Here is an 18,191-nt window from a genome sequence, read left to right as displayed (position 1 = left end):
GATACATTTCTGGCAATGTAAATCGATAAGCGCAGTTTTCGCTTGATTGTGTATCATATCCGCGTAGATTATATGTACATATAGAAATAAAATCAATGCAATCAAATATACATGAGCAGATGGCTTGTTTCAGCTTATACAACTCCGTCTGGAAGAGGCTAAAAAAAAAAAACGTTTTAATGCTGATAAATCCCATCCATTTAAACTTCTAAAATGATTTGTGCTCAGATTAATTTAAAGGGAGGCATTGTTAATATTAATAAGTTGGATCACAATGAGAACGATGGTAGGTTTTAGCCGGGACTCATGCCCTGTGTTTCTTTTATGTTTTACACACAACTGTTGTGGTCAACTTGGGACACCAACGCAAACCCCCATTCCATACATCATATTCATTTGATACAATATCCTGTTACCTGTTTCTATTATCAGAGAGAAAACATTAACTCCGGTAATTTAATACCATTTTCCAACAGATGACAATAAAAAAAAACAGTGATGCATTTTATATCAGGTGATAGAATCTAGCCCTGTGTATTTTACTTTACAGAGAGGATGGTAGGTGTGTGGAACAACCACCCAGTAGAAGTGGTAGAGGCTAATGCAGTGCATTTAAACAGGTTTACAGCAGAACTAGATGGGCAGAATGGGTCTGATCTGCAGTAGAATTCTATGTATCTATGTTTCTAGTTGTGCTATAATGAAAAGTTCTAAAAAGTTCCACCATTACCCATAAAAAGTAATAGTGTAATATTATAAATATAAAAAATCATTAGCGCTGTCCCTTCATTGCTTACTTGACAATTCCCATTCCATGTTAGCAGCGCAACTGGGATCCTTCCGGTATAGCCTGAAAACGGTGATCATATTCCACTCGGCTGGCATGTCACGTCACGCTTTAAAGATGTACCAGAGGGATCGAGCAACAACAGAAATGGATCTGACAGTTCTCTATTCCTTAAAGGACGCCAACGCTTAAAAGCTACTCGATGCTGCGCTACGGAACGGCGTTTCAAATTAGCAGGCGGTTTAAAAGCTTTTCTTACTTCAATTAAAACCTTTATCTTTGAACGGGTAAATTGTCTAAGTCGGCAGCACGCTCCGCTTTGCCATGCTTGGAGAAGCAGGTCGGCTTATGGCTTCCGAGTGTCTTGGCTCAGCCTCCGGTTCCTTAAATGTTGTATCTCAAGCTTCTTGGTTTTGCCAAAATCTTAGAACATCAACGTAGAGACGATGGACGTTCCAGAGAGGGTTCAGCGGAGGGCTACTGATACGGTGAATGGTTTGCGGGATACAAATGATCAGGAAAGACGGAGGGATTTGTACGCCTTGGAGGGCAGAAGAAGGGGAGATGTGACAGAAACATTTAAATACATAAAGGGATTTAACAAAGTTCAGGAGGGAAGGAGAGATCATAGTCTAACACTAGAGGGCCAGGGGCTTACATGTAATGTAAGAAGATTTTACTTTATTGAGAAGGTGGTAGATAAGTGGAACAGCCACCCAGCAGAGGTGGTAGAGACCAATACAGTAAGGGAATTAAAAACATGCATGGGATTGGCATATGGCTCAGGATTCTGAAATGAGACCAACGAATAATTAAGGTTTGAGTCTGTAAAACAGGAAAAACAGACAGATTAGACTATTCTTGGGTCTTTTCAGTGATGGGAATATACATGAAAACCAAGTTTTAAACTATTTTTATTATTACTATTATTATTTTTTATTTATATAGCGCCAACAGTTTACGCAGCGCTTAATACAATACATAAATTCAATGGGTCTGACAAAACGAGAATTTACAGACTAAGACAAACCGATACAGTAGGTGGAGAGAGCCTGGCTCGTTTAAACGCAAATAAATGTTCATTTTGGACACATAATCAATCAATATATTTTAGAACTTGGGGGGGGCGCACCAGAGCTTTCCCTATAGCTAGTCTTCAGAACATAAACATTATCCCCCCCCTCTAATAAATCATACAGACTGCAGCCACCTTTCCATTGAATCTATACACTTGATGATGAGAAAAAAGTCTCATATCTACCAACAACAAGCAACGTGTTGCAAACACCCTGGAATTGGAAAGGTTGATCTATGCATGCGCTGCGTTGATCTATACGCACGGTGTGTTTTATTTTGTGTTTCCTGGGGAGGTGACTTTTTCCTCTCCTGTTCACGAAGAGCTGTCTGCACTTTCCATCATTGAACCGGCTATCATTATCTGCCAATGATGTGTCTAAGTGAATTGGCTGTGCATTTCCTTTTAGTACAAGGCGTGTATTCATTATCAATCCTATTACTGTCAGCGAGCCATGTTAACACCATTTGTGCATTAACCTATACATCTGTGAAAGTCACAGTATCCCAAAAATAAATGCAGACTGTATTGCTGGCTAGTTGCTAACAGCAGCAATTTCAGGAGGAATCACAAATTTGTCACATTCTTAGCCTGGACCGGTTCACTGAATAATACTACAGAATACATCTCCGCTGTCAAGAAAAAAATAACAGAGGAGAAAGGAATAAGGTCGACGGGAGAGCCGGGGAGAGAATGAGCTTCTTTCGCAGAGCTGGAAGGATGAGGCCAAAATTGCTTTGGACACAGACAAATAAGATGGTCCCCGGTTAGAGAGCACTGACTCTGTGAGCAGGAAGAGCGCCAGATATACCCCTCTAGGGCTCAAATGATTAAGGCAGTGAGGGCAGCCCCCTTTGCTGTTTTAAAACCTACAAAGAAATCCAAAGGGGCTTTATGTATTAAAGGTGTTTTTCTACATCGTATAAATGATGCATTAGAAGCGCCCAGTATCCTCCCTACAAATAATTAACATTTTGCTTAATTCGTGTTTTTTGCCAGAAACGCTTAATTGCCATTTAACATAATGTGTCTCACTCATCCCTCCACTCAATTTTCTCTGTTCTTTCTCCAATTTTCTATTGTCACACCCCCTCTGCTCCCTTTTCTCTTTTCTTCCCTTCTCTCCTTTCTACTTCACTCTTTATTGTCTCTCTTCTACCTCCTCTCATTCTTCCCTTTTCTAATCTCCCTCTCTTTTCTTTTTCTTTTTTTATTTCTCTCTACTCTCATTTCCTTTTGATCGCCTCTCATTTCTCTTTCATTTTTTTTTCTCTCCCCTTTCTCTCTAATGAACAAAAAGATTTAATTAATTTTGTTGTCATTTATAAAATTATAAAACCCATGCCCTAGCCCCACCCTGGCCCCACCCAGGGAGCAACCCTTCAAAGATTGCCCATGGGAATGGCTTGACTAAAGGTGGCAACCCTTGCTGGCACACTATAAATAAATCTAATATGATGTAATTAAATTATTTCTCTCCTTCTTCTTGTGTCGAGAGATGTAGAGTGGTTTTGCATAACAACACAAAATGTACACGATGACATTAGAGAGGCTGCCGAGATGGAGCAGGCTACCAGTTTCTTTGGCTGGAGGGCAAGAGATTCACACAACCCCAGCTATTAGTTTGTCACCACAGATCACTGTATTGCCCAACACAGTCTAAGGATCTGCTAGCCACAACAGACGGGAGGAAGCAGGGTGGCGATTTACTGGCGCGCTTCCCACCAAGTGGCACAAGCAATCCCTAACTGGATACGGGAGCTGCAGAGATAACAAGCTCACTTTCCTATTAGGCAAACGATCTTAATTATGGAAAAATCTGTTTGCCGTGGTGGTCAGGAACATCTTGCACTTGAAAAGTGACGTTGTCCAATCGGGTAACGAGGCTGAAGCACGGGATTTTTGGGCCTTGGGCCCTCCCTGCTAAAGGAAACAGAGCTGAGCAGGTGCGCACCGCGTCCGCCGGCGAACGTACAAAGCGCCGCATTAGGAATAAAGATTGTTCACAGCGCAGAACCTGTTCCCGAAGCAGACCTCCAACTAGAGGCAGACGCGGCTGTCATAACATTTTCCTCCGGGAATTAAAACTCTGCAAAATATTCAGTGATTGTGCAACAAGGATGAGAAAGAAACCAAAGTCGGGTGGAAAATAAATAAATAAATAAAAGCAAATTCCACCATTCCTTATATTTATTAGGTAACCAAAAAATCACTACCTCTTAAAGACAATATACAGATTATCAGAAATAAATCAGGGGTGGTCATGGGTAAAGCGACAACTGAATAATAATAATAATAAAAATATTAATAACAATAACAGTATTATTAATAATAGTAATAATAATAATAATAATAAACTGGGCCTTTTTATCAATATGTTTTCAGAGCAGGAGAACATTTGGGGGGGGGAGTTAAAAAAAAAAATACAGACATTGCTGATGTGGATCAGTGTCTAGGTGGCTATATACATAAGCGATACACATGGCAGTGTTCATTATGATAAAAAAGCAGGTTGTCTCCTGAGTATTGTCCAGAATGCCTGGTGCCATCACCAAAAAACCCTAAAATGTCACAATGCCTTCCTCACAGACACCCCGTCTCACCGGCTTAATTTAAACCACAAACGCAAAAAGGGGAAGAAAAAAAAGAAAGAAAGTTACAGTTATAGCCGCAGGGCTAATGTTCGTTCATACAGAGTAAAATACATCTGACACTCAGACATTGGTGCACGCAGCAACTCAAGCGAACAGCAATGATCCCTCGGAGCTATTATACAGCGAGGCCGATGTCTAATGCATCTCACTAACCACACAGGTGTCAACAGGAGATCATAAACACACCAAGCTCGGCCGGCGTTCCAGAGGAACCCTAATAACAGCCAAAATCACTCTCGCTTCTCCTGTCAAATCCAAGTCAGCCTGGCCGCCTTGACGAAGGGACAAGAACACAATGAGAGAGAGCGTACCATAGTACGTCACCGGTCATGGTGCGGTCCCATTGTATCCACCGTTTTCCAGGTCTAATAAGAATACCTTAACTGATTGAATTTTTATGGAGCGGGTTAAAAAAGAAGTCACAGGTGCAAAGTGTTTTCCGTAAAAATCAACAGCTAATGCATAGTAATGAATAATAATACATTAACTAGAACTAAAAGGGAAGGGAAGGGGTCCTCAATAAAAGACGACCGCTACAGAGACAATGGAAAGAGGGTGGAAAAAGAACCCCATTTTTAAAAATGATCGATAGAAGGCACTTATATACCCTGCCGCTTTCCGGTAGAAGGGTTTGCTACAGATGAATGGCTTGAAATGATTGCGGGGCAGATAGCTATTGGAGAGTGGAAAAAAGCAATGGGGGCAACACAATTTACATCTCGCAGGGTACATTTTGGATGGCTTACATTTTCAAGACCAGTTTTCTGGAAATCTATATATTAAGCGGCCAGCCGAGTGCATTAACATGTGCGTGGCTGCGCTGTACTAAAGGCATGGGTGAAGTACGGGTGCAAAAGAGTTTATAAACCAGGATCGGCAGATCCAGAACGTGACAAGCTGTTCAGAGACGAACGCGGAGGGCGACTGCGCCATCTTATTACCCTCACTGTGATAACTCGCCATTCTAATTACACCAGCACTTCTCTCTGTTTCACTAATGTGGTAAAGTTACACGTAAGGATGAGACCCATCGCACACTGTACACAACCAAGATCGCCTAGGAGCTCAAAGCAGGACATCACAAGTAACAAAGAGGGTGCTGCTGAAACCAGCTTACGATCTAGAAGGAGTTGGGGGACTAAATGAATCGCATTAACACATTATATTTTAACGCTACATTTCTGGAATAGCAGCCATTACCTCTATACATAGAACATGACGGGGTTTTTTGGTTTGTATTTATTTTTGAACAAATGACGCCATTCCATCTATTTAGCGGGAACAAAAAAAGATAAGTACAAATTTACAGATCTTCTACGAGGTTGTGCAACGCTGATTTTTTTTTTTATTAAAAAAGCTTCCTATTAAATGTTATTAATAATGATTTATTAATTAATCAGAAATCAAAGTCCGAAAGTAGCATGAACGTCTGAGCACGCCAACAAATCTTTCGCTAATATTGCTTATAGAGCTGACACTTTTTGGGACATGCACAAAATCATAGTGAAAAATGTAAAAAATGGGACAGTCCTATTAATTTAGCTACAGGTGTGTCATATATATATATATATATATATATCTCATATTCTCGACAATGAGATATGACATTGTTTGACAACTGATCCTTTGAACAAGAACGCTGAACGCCCAGTGATCCTTTATGCTGTTTAATGATATTAGCAGCATGTCCGCCATCGATGAGACATCAGATCAATGGAAACTCAAGGCCGGCACGTCACTTTGGCAGGGGCCAGCCAGAAAACAGAGTGCCCTTTTCAGATTGTCTAGAAATCTAACCAGCTCTCTCTCTCCCTTGTGTCCTCTGTCAGGAATAAGCTGGTAATAAAGACTCCCGGCATTGACAGGAACAAGGAACATTCGTCGAGGAAGTAACTCTCTTTTTTTGTGCGAAGCTCAATTGAGCAGCTAAATCAATTTAGGCTTTGATTTCTTCCAGATCCAAATATAATACAAAATTACAGGTGGAAACCAGCGAGACGAGGTTGTTTTTCCCGCTTTAAACCTCAAATGACAGCAGTTAACCCTGCGCTCTCTAACATGGGTGCCAACACACTCAGGAAACACACCGAGCATGAAATCCACTTAGCAACTGGAACATATATATAGCAACAAAGCATGTTTACAAGACGTGTTATCAGCTAGATAACGGCAAATTGGTTATCCGACAAGTCTAAAGAGAACCACATGAACACCAGGAAAAAATGTATCCCTGTATGTAGAGACTAAACGAATTTATTGCGGTTTCAAAAAAAACCTATTTTTATTTATAAAAAATATTTTATTTATAAAGTATAAAATGATTAGCAAATTACGAGAGATGAGAGACAAATGTCTTTAATACAATCAGTATTTTGCTCAGATCTAAAAGTACTCTGAAGGGTTTTCTGTTTAGAGCGCTCTAGAATCAGATATGACTTTCTAGCACTCCATGGGTTAAACTAATACACGAAACTGGTGTAGATTAATATTAAACATATGTTGTAAGTTATGTATTTTTGAGATAAATAAAAGGGTATGACCCAGGATTTGTAGCTTTGATCATGCAGCCGAGTGAAGCCAAGCGTGGTGCCGTATGGGAGCTATGCTAACACCCAAAGGACTCGCAACATATATAAGGAACTCCGGTCTCCAAGCTAAAAAGCACCTTTCTCGCTGAAGGTGTTCATGCAGAGCACGCTCCAATTCTCTTCCCCCAGCCAGCAACTGCCAAATGATTTAGGGCTCCTTCCAATTCTAAGTCGCCAAAAAATAAATTCTGCTCTCTGGTTTTTTATCTATGGTCCTTCCAGCTCCTGACATTACGGGGAAAGAGTCAACATTTCACTGCCCACAAACACTACAATGCAAAGGGTTAACTGTGCTGTGGCACCTTATATTATGGCACCAACGTCATAGGACAGACTTAACTATAAATACTGAACAGCTTAGATTCAGTGATGCTTTGGTTTAAATGATAGGAAATACACAGGTCTTTGCCTGAGCTCCCCTTTTTAAATTTGCAGTGGCGGGGTGCACTCTTTTAAAGTCTGCAGTGGCCGGGGTGCACCCTTTTAAAGTCTGCAGTGGCCGGGGTGCACCCTTTTAAAGTCTGCAGTGGCCGGGGTGCACCCTTTTAAAGTCTGCAGTGGTCGGGGTGCACCCTTTTTAAGTTTGCAGTGGTGGGGTGCACCCTTTTTAAGTTTGCAGTCCCAGGGTGCACCCTTTTAAAGTCTGCAGTGGTTGGGGTGCACCCTTTTTAAGTTTGCAGTGGCGGGGTGCACCCTTTTTAAGTTTGCAGTGGCGGGGTGCACCCTGTTTAAGTTTGCAGTGGCGGGGTGCACCCTGTTTAAGTTTGCAGTGGTGGGGTGCACCCTTTTTAAGTTTGCAGTGGCGGGGTGCACCCTTTTAAAGTCTGCAGTCCCGGGGGGCACCCTTTTAAAGTCTGCAGTGGTTGGGGTGCACCCTTTTTAAGTTTGCAGTGGCGGGGTGCACCCTTTTTAAGTTTGCAGTGGCGGGGTGCACCCTGTTTAAGTTTGCAGTGGCGGGGTGCACCCTTTTTAAGTTTGCAGTGGCGGGGTGCACCCTTTTTAAGTTTGCAGTGGCGGGGTGCACCCTTTTAAAGTCTGCAGTCCCGGGGGGCACCCCTTTAAAGTCTGCAGTGGCGGGGTGGCTTCTTTTTTATTCAACAGGTGTTCACATTGAGAGATGAAACTGTTCCTTGTATGCAGATTTCTATGTTATATTACATTATTTAGATGTGTATTTAGTATTCTAGAGACAGTTCTTATGGTCAGGAACGTATGTGGAAAAATGTTTCCATTTTGTTGTGCAAACACTTTGACCACTGAATCACTGAAAATGATCTTTTTTGTCTATTGATTTCAAAGCATTGGAATTTTGGAGTTTAGTCCATTGCAAACCATGTGACTTTGACCACCATTAACACCAACATGGTTTAGACGGTTCACCGAATCAAACCCAAGATTTCTGGCCCAATAAAAAAAAACAACGGTCCTTTTTTCAAACAGTGACAGAATTATAAACTTAACATTACATCTGAAACTTTTTCGGGTGCTAAGTATTGTAAGGGGCAAATGCTACTTTTATGATCACTTTTACACCTAAAACCCATTCTCGCTCCTATCTCAGATCAGTCTCCTGCCGTCAGCCACACTCTCTTATCCTCTCCTTAAAATGTAAAGCCTCATTGTTGTGTCATATTTATAAAGACTCAAATAAATTAAACGCATTCGACAATTTCATATAACTTGAAGCCGCACTGCACTGCCTTGAGTAAATCGATTCCAAATTTGTGTAGGTTTTAAACCATTTTTGGCCCCTGCTTACCAACAATTAAAATGACTTTTCAAATTTAAACTTTTAATAAGTGCATAAAGCAAGATATTTCCTTTTATGGGCAATAAAAAAAACAACTTTTCTACATAAACACGCTGCCAGTAAAATATCTATTTTATGAAAGTACATGGTCCATAGACATTTCAAATTGGCAGCTCATGCTTCTCCATAAAAAAGATTGACTTGGAATTATCACTGAAATGTAAATTTATGGCAAAACAATCAAACGCCGATATCTCCAGAGTTTGCTGCTGATTTTCTCATCACAATTTAATGTATTCAAATAAATTCGGGAGTTCACCGAGAACACGCGTTTGTGTACACAGACGTTAGGTAAACCGAATGACATGATGCATACGGGCGGCGGGGTCAATTAAAATCATTAGATGCCCAAGCGATACATCATGTTCGGCACAGTCAACGGGATTCTTTTTTATGCAAATATCTTCTCCACATTTTATATTATTGTGAGAATTTTAAATCATGTGTTCTAAAGGAGCTGTGACACTTCAACCATGATTTGTACTTTAATGTATATCATAGTTTATATCATAGTTAAGCCCCTTTAAGTGTTTTTTGTAGTATTCCCCTTGCAAATACAAGGGGGCATCCTGTAGAAACTCTCCATATGCATTTACCCTTCTTCACTCCCCCTACCTATTTGCTGTGCAGAATATCTGTTTGTGACAAACACATCTCCTACCAAGTTATATGCCTGCTTGCACTCAGCTTCAGCGAGACTTCGGGGAGTGGGGGTTGCTCAGAAAGCAATCCTATTGATTTTAATGGGAGCCAATCAGTGGCACGAAACCTTAAACCCAAGAGGAGGGGATGCACTGGAGCTGTAGCTTCTCCTAAATGTAACTAATTGTTATTTCTTAGCAGGTTTAATGAATATATTAAAATACTTGCATAGTTCTTTAAAAAGCATTTATTGTTCAGGAGGCTGCCTGGGATATGCTCATTTTATTTTTTGAGAATGCTGCCCCTCTCATGGAGAGCTCGGGGCCCTCTGACGATTCCTAATTGTCCTTGACGTTTCTATTGGCTGACGTGACAATGTAATGCCACCCCAGCCAATAGGAAATCGAGTCAACAGTTTGCTGCCTCTCAACAATCTAACAGGCGACACTTTTTGTTCCAAAACCACACAGATTTGGTTCTCTCTCTCTCATTTAAAGATTCCAGTACTTTCTTTATGTCACATGAATACTGGAGTCAATTACTGCAAGCAAATCAGGCAGACATTCTTTAGTTATAGGAATAAGAAAATTAGACTCTACATTAAAAAAAAAAAGAGGACTGGAGTATTCCTGAAAACTCGAAAAAGTTTAATAAAATTGTAACTGGGTGGTAATTATTGAATTCTATAATTACGTTACAAAATACAGTTTCCATGAGAACTTTACCCTGAATTATACGTGGGCAATGAGGGTAATGTCAATGTTTCTTTCATTGGTTGTTACATTTTCACACTTAGCAGCACAATCACTTCCTCCATATCTCAATAGCTGGAATCAGTTAAATTTAATTGACTGAAACAAATCCAAGCCAACAAAATACTGAAGTCTGGAGCCGGGGAAGTTAGGGCCTATGGTAACATGATTTTAAAGGGACAGTCTAGCGTCAGGAAAAAAAGACCTCCGACGTCCATCAAAAGCCTGTCCTTCATCCGGAAAAAAGTCTAGTCCTCTTCCAGTTTGCAGATGAAATCTTAAGACTGGAGCAAATCTAGTCTCTTTATGAATTTAAACCTTATTTTATTATTTCTTATGAAAATCATTGGGAAATATGGTTAGTTTTGTAACGACACAGGGATATAGAGTTCATATACGACAGGAGGTTTTGTGATCGCTAATGGCATAGCTCCGGCAAACATCTTTTATTTCTCGGCCAGTGTGTTTAAAAGGTGACATTTTTTCTGTTTCCTCCCAGAACATTAGGAGCGCGACGTGTAGCGAAATTCAAGGGAAAAACAACATTTGATGGTTTAAGGCTGCTGGTTATGACCAACCAGATCTAGTAATGAATGTTAGCCAGTTAATGCAATTAAAAAGAAAATTTGTGCTTGTATTGTAAACATACTGTTTACAGAAAACTTTGAGGGATATGTGATTATTAAAAAAATATTTATTTAACTGTTACTGTTTGATGACCCAAATGGGGCAACATATGTGAAGCTCATTTTAAATAAAGGTGAACAAAAATATATAAATTATTTTCCTCCATAGCTGCAAAGCCACGACCCTCTGTGGTCCTGTTTTCACTCTAATTGGCTGCTTGAAGGAGCCAATCAGTGGCATGAAAGCACTTCCCTTTAAATCAATGGAAGTGCTTTCTGCACAGACACCATGACATTTTTAATGGACCACTTTATGATATGGCTTATTTGATATGAAATTTCACTGTAACTTTAAGCAATTTAAACACCCCTGTAATAAATACAAAGCGGCTTTAAAATAAACAAGCACATAAATTGGTACAATCAGAATCAGAAGATCATTATATGGCAATGCGGGTGAGCTTATATAGAAGCGATACATTGGGGATTATGTATAGACGAGATAGTAGTGTAAGTATGAAAGGTGCTCTTATTACCCTAGCAACTAATGGAAAGTTCCTGCTCGCTGCATGAGTCCAGTGGTTATTCTTGTTACTACTCTTAAAATGACAAACGAATTCCATGTTTTGGACATAACTCCTAATGCCATATGATGTAAGTGGCCAGGGTTACAATCAATGCCTAGCGTCAGGGCGAGCATTAATCTGTGTTCATAAACACAGTAATGGTTGAAGAACCAGATGAGATACAATCGGCTGCACAACTGGTGAGAACCCTGAGGGTTAGTCTGAATGCTGTAAGTTCTACATTGGATGCCTTTAAAACAAAAGCAAGGAATCCAGCTAAGGAGAGGTTAGCAGAACATGTACATGCATTGTTTCTGTCGCACAAAACAAATTTTAGGTTCCCAATGATGTTCACCTTCAACATTTCTTGCCAATAAAACCTACATTAATTCTGAGAAGCTGAAATTAATTGTGTCATCCACGCTATAAAAGCGAGTCAGGCTATTTCTTCTTGGCATACAGCTGTGCATTGATTTCATTTGACATATTCTGATGTTTGACACAATAAAGCAGATTTTAATAGGAAGGTGGGAAAAAAATGTACCGCAATGTGATTGACTTTCATGTTAATCAAACAGATTTTTAGAAAAAAAAATTCTATTCTGCCATGTTACTATACATTGTGTTTGAAAATGAAAAAAAAAAAAAATGATGGTTTTTCAGCTCCTTTTCCCAAACTGAAAATCATTTTCGAATGAACGATTAACAGTAAACAAAATATCAAATAGCTGTTACAGTGTATCAGTCACCGAGGATGTGTCTCCTAAAAACAACAAATACACGAGTGCAGGACGTAAAAACTTTCTCTATAGAGCACTAATACTACTTTTCACAAGAGTTATGGTGGGTAAAGGAGATGGAAAACCTTTCCACTTAAAGGGGGTAGTAAAAGCATTATTAAACACTCATCTACAGACACCAGACAAGCCAGAAGGCTTGTTTTTTCCCTCAGAAATCATGTGGTGCTGCCACAACCACAAGGGATTCTGGGTAGGCACATGCAAATAAGGCCAACAATGATCACCTTTTGCCTCTATATCCACTTTAAGGTGATCATGTTGACCTTATTTGCATGCGCCTACCCATATCATAGTGTGCCATGTATTAAAGATGCTCAGAGCCTTTGCAATCCACGGAGGCTCTGCTGAGCATAAATAGGCTGGTTGGGGAGATCAAAGACCCCCCGGATAACTGGCCCATTCTGTAGCGGGACATTAGGGTGCTTGATCACTCAAAAAGGCAATCTGCCCTCCTGTTTTTGTAGCAGCGGAAGTACAGCCCCTGGACCTGCCACCTATTTGCACCTTCTATCCATCCATCCATACGTCATATGCATATAATGACGGGAAGGAGGCCGCCATCTGAAGACAACATGTTAACACTCAATGCTAAAAACAATTTGACCTCCTCTTTCCGTTTTGTCGCAACCCTTGAATTTTATTTTTTTTAGATCATCTGCTTTAATTTCCCTAAAACATATAAGGAGTTCTATGGTAGATCTCTTAAAATCTATGAAAAGAATCACTTGATAAATAACAATTTGATGAGGAGGTGATGGTATTGTTGGAATTATTTTTTTTTGCACTTTCATTCCATATGTAGTATTTTCTTAAAGCTGTTTGAGAAAACCGAGGTTAAAACCGTTACTTATTGTATTTCCAAACGAGAAATCAGTGGGAGGAACTTGGCAATAATTAGCTGTTCCTTCAGACAAGCGCTGCCACCTTGTAACATCACAAATCAGACTGTGATTCATTTCCATAACTTCCCCCTTGATTATGGTGTTCCTTTTGTGATGGGCGAAAAAAAAACAAAAACAAATCAGTGAGCAGTTAATTACCAGAGTTTAATGAACCATACACGCTATAAAAAGTGTACAGTGACAGTTCTGGACGGGGGAAGGCTGATGATACTCAGAAGTTGTTGGATTCCGATGCCTCTTAATGAGCTTGATGCAATTTCTTCATGGCTTCCAGGCAATACCAGTAAAAATCAATATATTTCCCAATAAACCTTTTTGAACTTGGATTTTACAGTTCGATTAACAAGCCCTTCGAGGAACGGATTCCTATCTTGAAGGGCGTAGAGGGTACGGAATAAACACTGGTTTTGGAGAAGAAGGATAAGGTTATAAAGACCTTCCAGAGAAGGTGAGAGGTCTTTAAATGAGTGGAGATACATACCAGCGTGATCCGTGTAAAACAACAGATGTACCAACCGGACTCAACAATATTTTAATTGGCAGGTAGATCGGCGGATGAAGTTTAAAAATAAAACCGGTTCCTGGGGTAAGATGGTAGCCTCTCTTATCTGAGAGACTCTGCAACATTCTCAACACGCATTCTGACCTGCCTTAGAACCCAAAAGGGCGACGTACATAATTATGGAGAACTTGGGAGCTGACAGGCATCTTTGAGTGATCTTTGGTCTTACAGCTAATTCTGAGACCTGAAAAGCAACCTTTTCTGTTCTTTTTTCTTTGTTCGGGTCAGAAATAGAAGCTGTCTGATTACTAGTCCCATCAACCCTATGGGACCACTGGAAATAGCTAGTGCTCGGTAAGTTAGGCCATCGTACGGAAGTTCTACGGAACTATAAGAAATCTCATTCCAGTTGAAATAAAAATTAGCCGCTTAGAAAGATTTGCATAAGAACCTAATGAGGTTTCCTTTCTAAATTTGTTTTAGCTTTCAAAAATGACATTTCAGCTTCGGCACCTTCAAGGTGCTAAAAAGCCTAAAATTCTTATGCTGGGGTGCAAATGAAACACATTCCAGTCCCAGAAAAAACAAAACAGGTTCTTAATCTAGCGCTTATTGTAATTTTAATGTGAGTTTACTGAAGGCTCAATTTTAAGATGATCCGTTTGCAAGCTCTATGGCCCTCCTCACCTGTTGTCTCTGTAAGTCAAATTGTTATGTTATATACTACATTTTATGTCCTGTCTACCCATTGTACAGCGCTACGGAATATGATGGCGCTATATAAATAATAATAATATAATAATAATCATCTGTCAGTAACTAAAGTCACCGTCAATTTGATCAAATCCTCATTCAGAAAAGCCTTCAATGTCTTATCCTTAAATTTCTGTTTGACCCATCACTCTTAACTTCCCGTTCTCAGGTTCTGTATGATTATTCCTCCCCATTAAGATATCTTTATTCTCCTGTTTAAGTTACACACCCTATCTGGTGGCAGCATAATTGGTCTTTCGGCAGTTTTAGGAAGGGTGAGAAAAAAAGGAGAGCTAATACAGAACAGTAAATTGACGTAGCTCTGCTGGCTTCCATAAGGTAAAACAGTCCAAATATCTAATAACTACTCCAACTGAAAAATAAAACCGCATGCTGTAGTGTTATTACATGAATTTGGTTCTGCTTAAAGCTAGGAAAGCAACAGTTTTCCCTAAATGTTGAAACACAGAATTTTCTGGCAGATCGGACCCTTTTTTCCTGCTCAGACCCTAATCAGTCGTTGGTCTCTTCTTAGATTCAGGAGCCGTATGCCTATCCCATGCATGCTTACATCCCTTCGCTGCACTGAAGATCCCTTTGAATGGTATTAGTTGTTGCCGTAGCGTGCCGCTCGCTCTCAGTAACAGGTTGCTTTTGGACCATTGAGTTACAAGGAGGAAAAAAAAAAACAGCTTTGCAGAAAGACAGGGATTAAATGTGCATATCAAAACGGCCAGCATGGTTCTGCCGCCGGCTCATGCGTTTGTTAGACGTAATTGACGAGCAAATGAATTCCATTGAATTGTCAGCGTTTTTCAAACTCACCGAATCCTGCAAAGGTAACGCTGGACTGATAGGCTGTCACTATGTATCAATTACAATTTCATGAATCCAATACAGCTGTTTTCCCGGTCTGCGACACATTACCTAAAACGTGAGAAATTACATGGATACGCTGATCTATCCGACGACGAAAGGGGACACTGAATCTTATCGGTAAATGTTAGCTTTTCATAGAAGGCTATTTCAAGTCTAGCTAACAATTAATGACGCTAACCCAGACATGGTGTTTATACAAACATTGCTGTACATGCATAGCACAGGGGAACAATAGGGTTAAATCTAATACCCCCCGTTTCTAAGAGTGTTTGCTGGGTATGAGGGTATCGCAGGGTCCTACAGCCCTAAAAGCCCCAATAATGTATAAATGGGTTTATAAATTAAACTGTGTAAATAAGATACAATATTCTTCCAAATGGCTTACTCAGGTATATCAACATAGGTTATGACGTCACATAAAAAGTCTCTGTAAAGTCCCGGCTCTCTAGCCACACAATATTATATCAGTTTGTAGAATTGTTAAGGTCCAACTGAGCTTTCTCCCCCCCCCCCAAAAAAAAATAGATGCAAATCAGCAGGTTTACTCTACTCTCCATCAAGGTTCCTCCTCTGTGTTATCTGTCTCTGGCCATCAGTCTTTCCATCGTTCTTCCTCTCACTTTGTCCCTGTATCCGACGGCAGATTCTCCTCTCTTCCCACTCACTATAATCCTCAACAAAACAACAGCAACCGGGATCGGGGATTGTTTGAACTTCATTGACTCATTCGTCTGTTTTCCACCTCAATTACTGTGTTATCTGTCTTTCTCTGCTTCTCCTGCTCATTTTCTCTCCTTCTCGTTTCTTGGGCCCGACTCCCCCTTCTCTCTTTCTGTATTCTTCCCCTGTAGGATTTTACCCCTTGAGCATATTTGTCTCGATTCTCTTGATCGTGAATGTGCTGTCCAATATAACGCTACAGCCTGTATACTATACCTGCTGCCAATCACCAAAACCAATTATTTCAACCACTGGAGAGAATGTTGAGAATGATTGATGATTATTTCTCTGTATAATGACACTGGGTATCTATACGCTAACCATTATAGAATACATGCATGTTATTACCCGGTCAGGGGCATAAGAGGATCTATCTGCCCCTTAGCATACCCCTCTAAGACCCCTTTTAAGTTGTGGGGAAGGGAAACACCATTCTTTCCTACCTTTTACCCCCCATTGACCCCTTTCATGCCACCTACTGAGGAAACAGCAATGTCTGTGAATAAGCGTGAAAACGTTTGCAAAGTGGTATCAGAGTGTATGCGACGACATTGCACGCCTAGTGGCATAAACATGTCACGCAGCATACACATAATGACGAACACATAACATACCGTATTTGCTCGATTATAAGACGACCCTGATTAAAAGACGACCCCCCAAAATCAAAATATTAATTTAGGCAAAAAACAAAAAGCCTGAATATAAGACGACCCTATAGGAAAAAAGTTTTACTAGTAAATATTAATTCATGTAAACTAATTTTCATATTTAATAAAAGCTATGATTGAGAAAAATATATTTTTTATTTCCTTTTATTTGTCAACCTGCCCCCCCCAGTTATGCACATCTGCCCCCAGGCTTGCCACTCTGCCCCCAGAAATGAATGCCTTATACCCCCCTATTTGCCACTCTGCCCCATGATGTGCCTTTTAACCCTCTATATGCCACTCTGCCTCCAGAAATGTCTTATACCTTCCTATATGCCACTGTGCCCCATGATATGCCTTTTAACCCCCTATATGCCCCTCTGCCCCATGATATGCCTTAAAAGGCATATCATGGGGCTGAGTGGCATATAGAGGGTTAAAATGCATTTCTGGAGGTATATATATATATATAGCCAGTACATGCTGGAACCTGGGGATGATAGTAGTGTGATTACAGCCTCCCTATGCCATGCTACCACCACCACCCCCCTTACACATCCATGCTATCACACACACACACTCATTCACAAACATTTAAATACTCATTCATTCCATTAATCACAAACCCTCCCCCACCCCCTTACCTGAACTGCAGATCGCCCACTCGCAGACTTCTGCAGGGGCCCGGCTGTGCGAGCAACTTCTCTGGCCCCGCCCCCAGAGGAAGGAGGGGGAGGCAGAGTTATGTGAGGACTTTGCTAGCTTCCTGTTCTCCTGCTGCTAGTGGCAGAGACGCTGCTCGCGACCAAAGCCCGGTAAGCAGCCTGGCCCCAGCAGAATGAGGTCTGATTAGAAGACGACCTCGATGATAAGACGAGGGGTATTTTTCAGAGCATTTGCTCTGGAAAAAACCTTGTCTTATAATCGAGCAAATACGGTAATTTTGGGTGGAAATGTGTTTTTTTCACCATTTTTACAAAAAAACTGCCCCTTTATGAGATCTGTATGCCTGACCTTACAATTCCTGCAGGGGTCATTCTGTTTCCCCATTATTTTGCCCCAACTCCACCTCCAGTATTCCAGTGACTAGAGGTAAGTATATCACGTGCACGGAGGTCTGTTCAGCCAAAAAAATCTTCTGAGCAGATAATAGTTTGGGGTGGGCAAAGGAACAAATGTATAAGATTGTAAGCTTGCGAGCAGGGCTCTCTCCACCAAATGTATCGGTTTGTCTTAGTCTGTCAATTCTTGTCTTGTCATATCCCTTGAATTTATGTATTGTATTAAGCGCTGCGTAAACTGTTGGCGCTATATAAATAAAGGATAATAATAATAATAATAATAATAATAAGAGAGATTCTATGGCATCCCACCATAGCTAGTAACATTATTTAAAAAAAATATTAATGTCATAACTGACCAAAAATATTCTTAGTTTTACTCTTTTTGGAAGGTTTTATTTCCATCAGAAATTAAGCGCAGTAT

The sequence above is a fragment of the Sceloporus occidentalis genome, unplaced genomic scaffold (genome assembly GCF_023333645.1).
Source record: "Sceloporus occidentalis isolate IW3139 unplaced genomic scaffold, rSceOcc1.0.p SCAF_122, whole genome shotgun sequence".
In the NCBI taxonomy this organism is placed as follows: domain Eukaryota; kingdom Metazoa; phylum Chordata; class Lepidosauria; order Squamata; family Phrynosomatidae; genus Sceloporus; species Sceloporus occidentalis.
Note: the sequence above shows the minus strand (reverse complement) of the source record.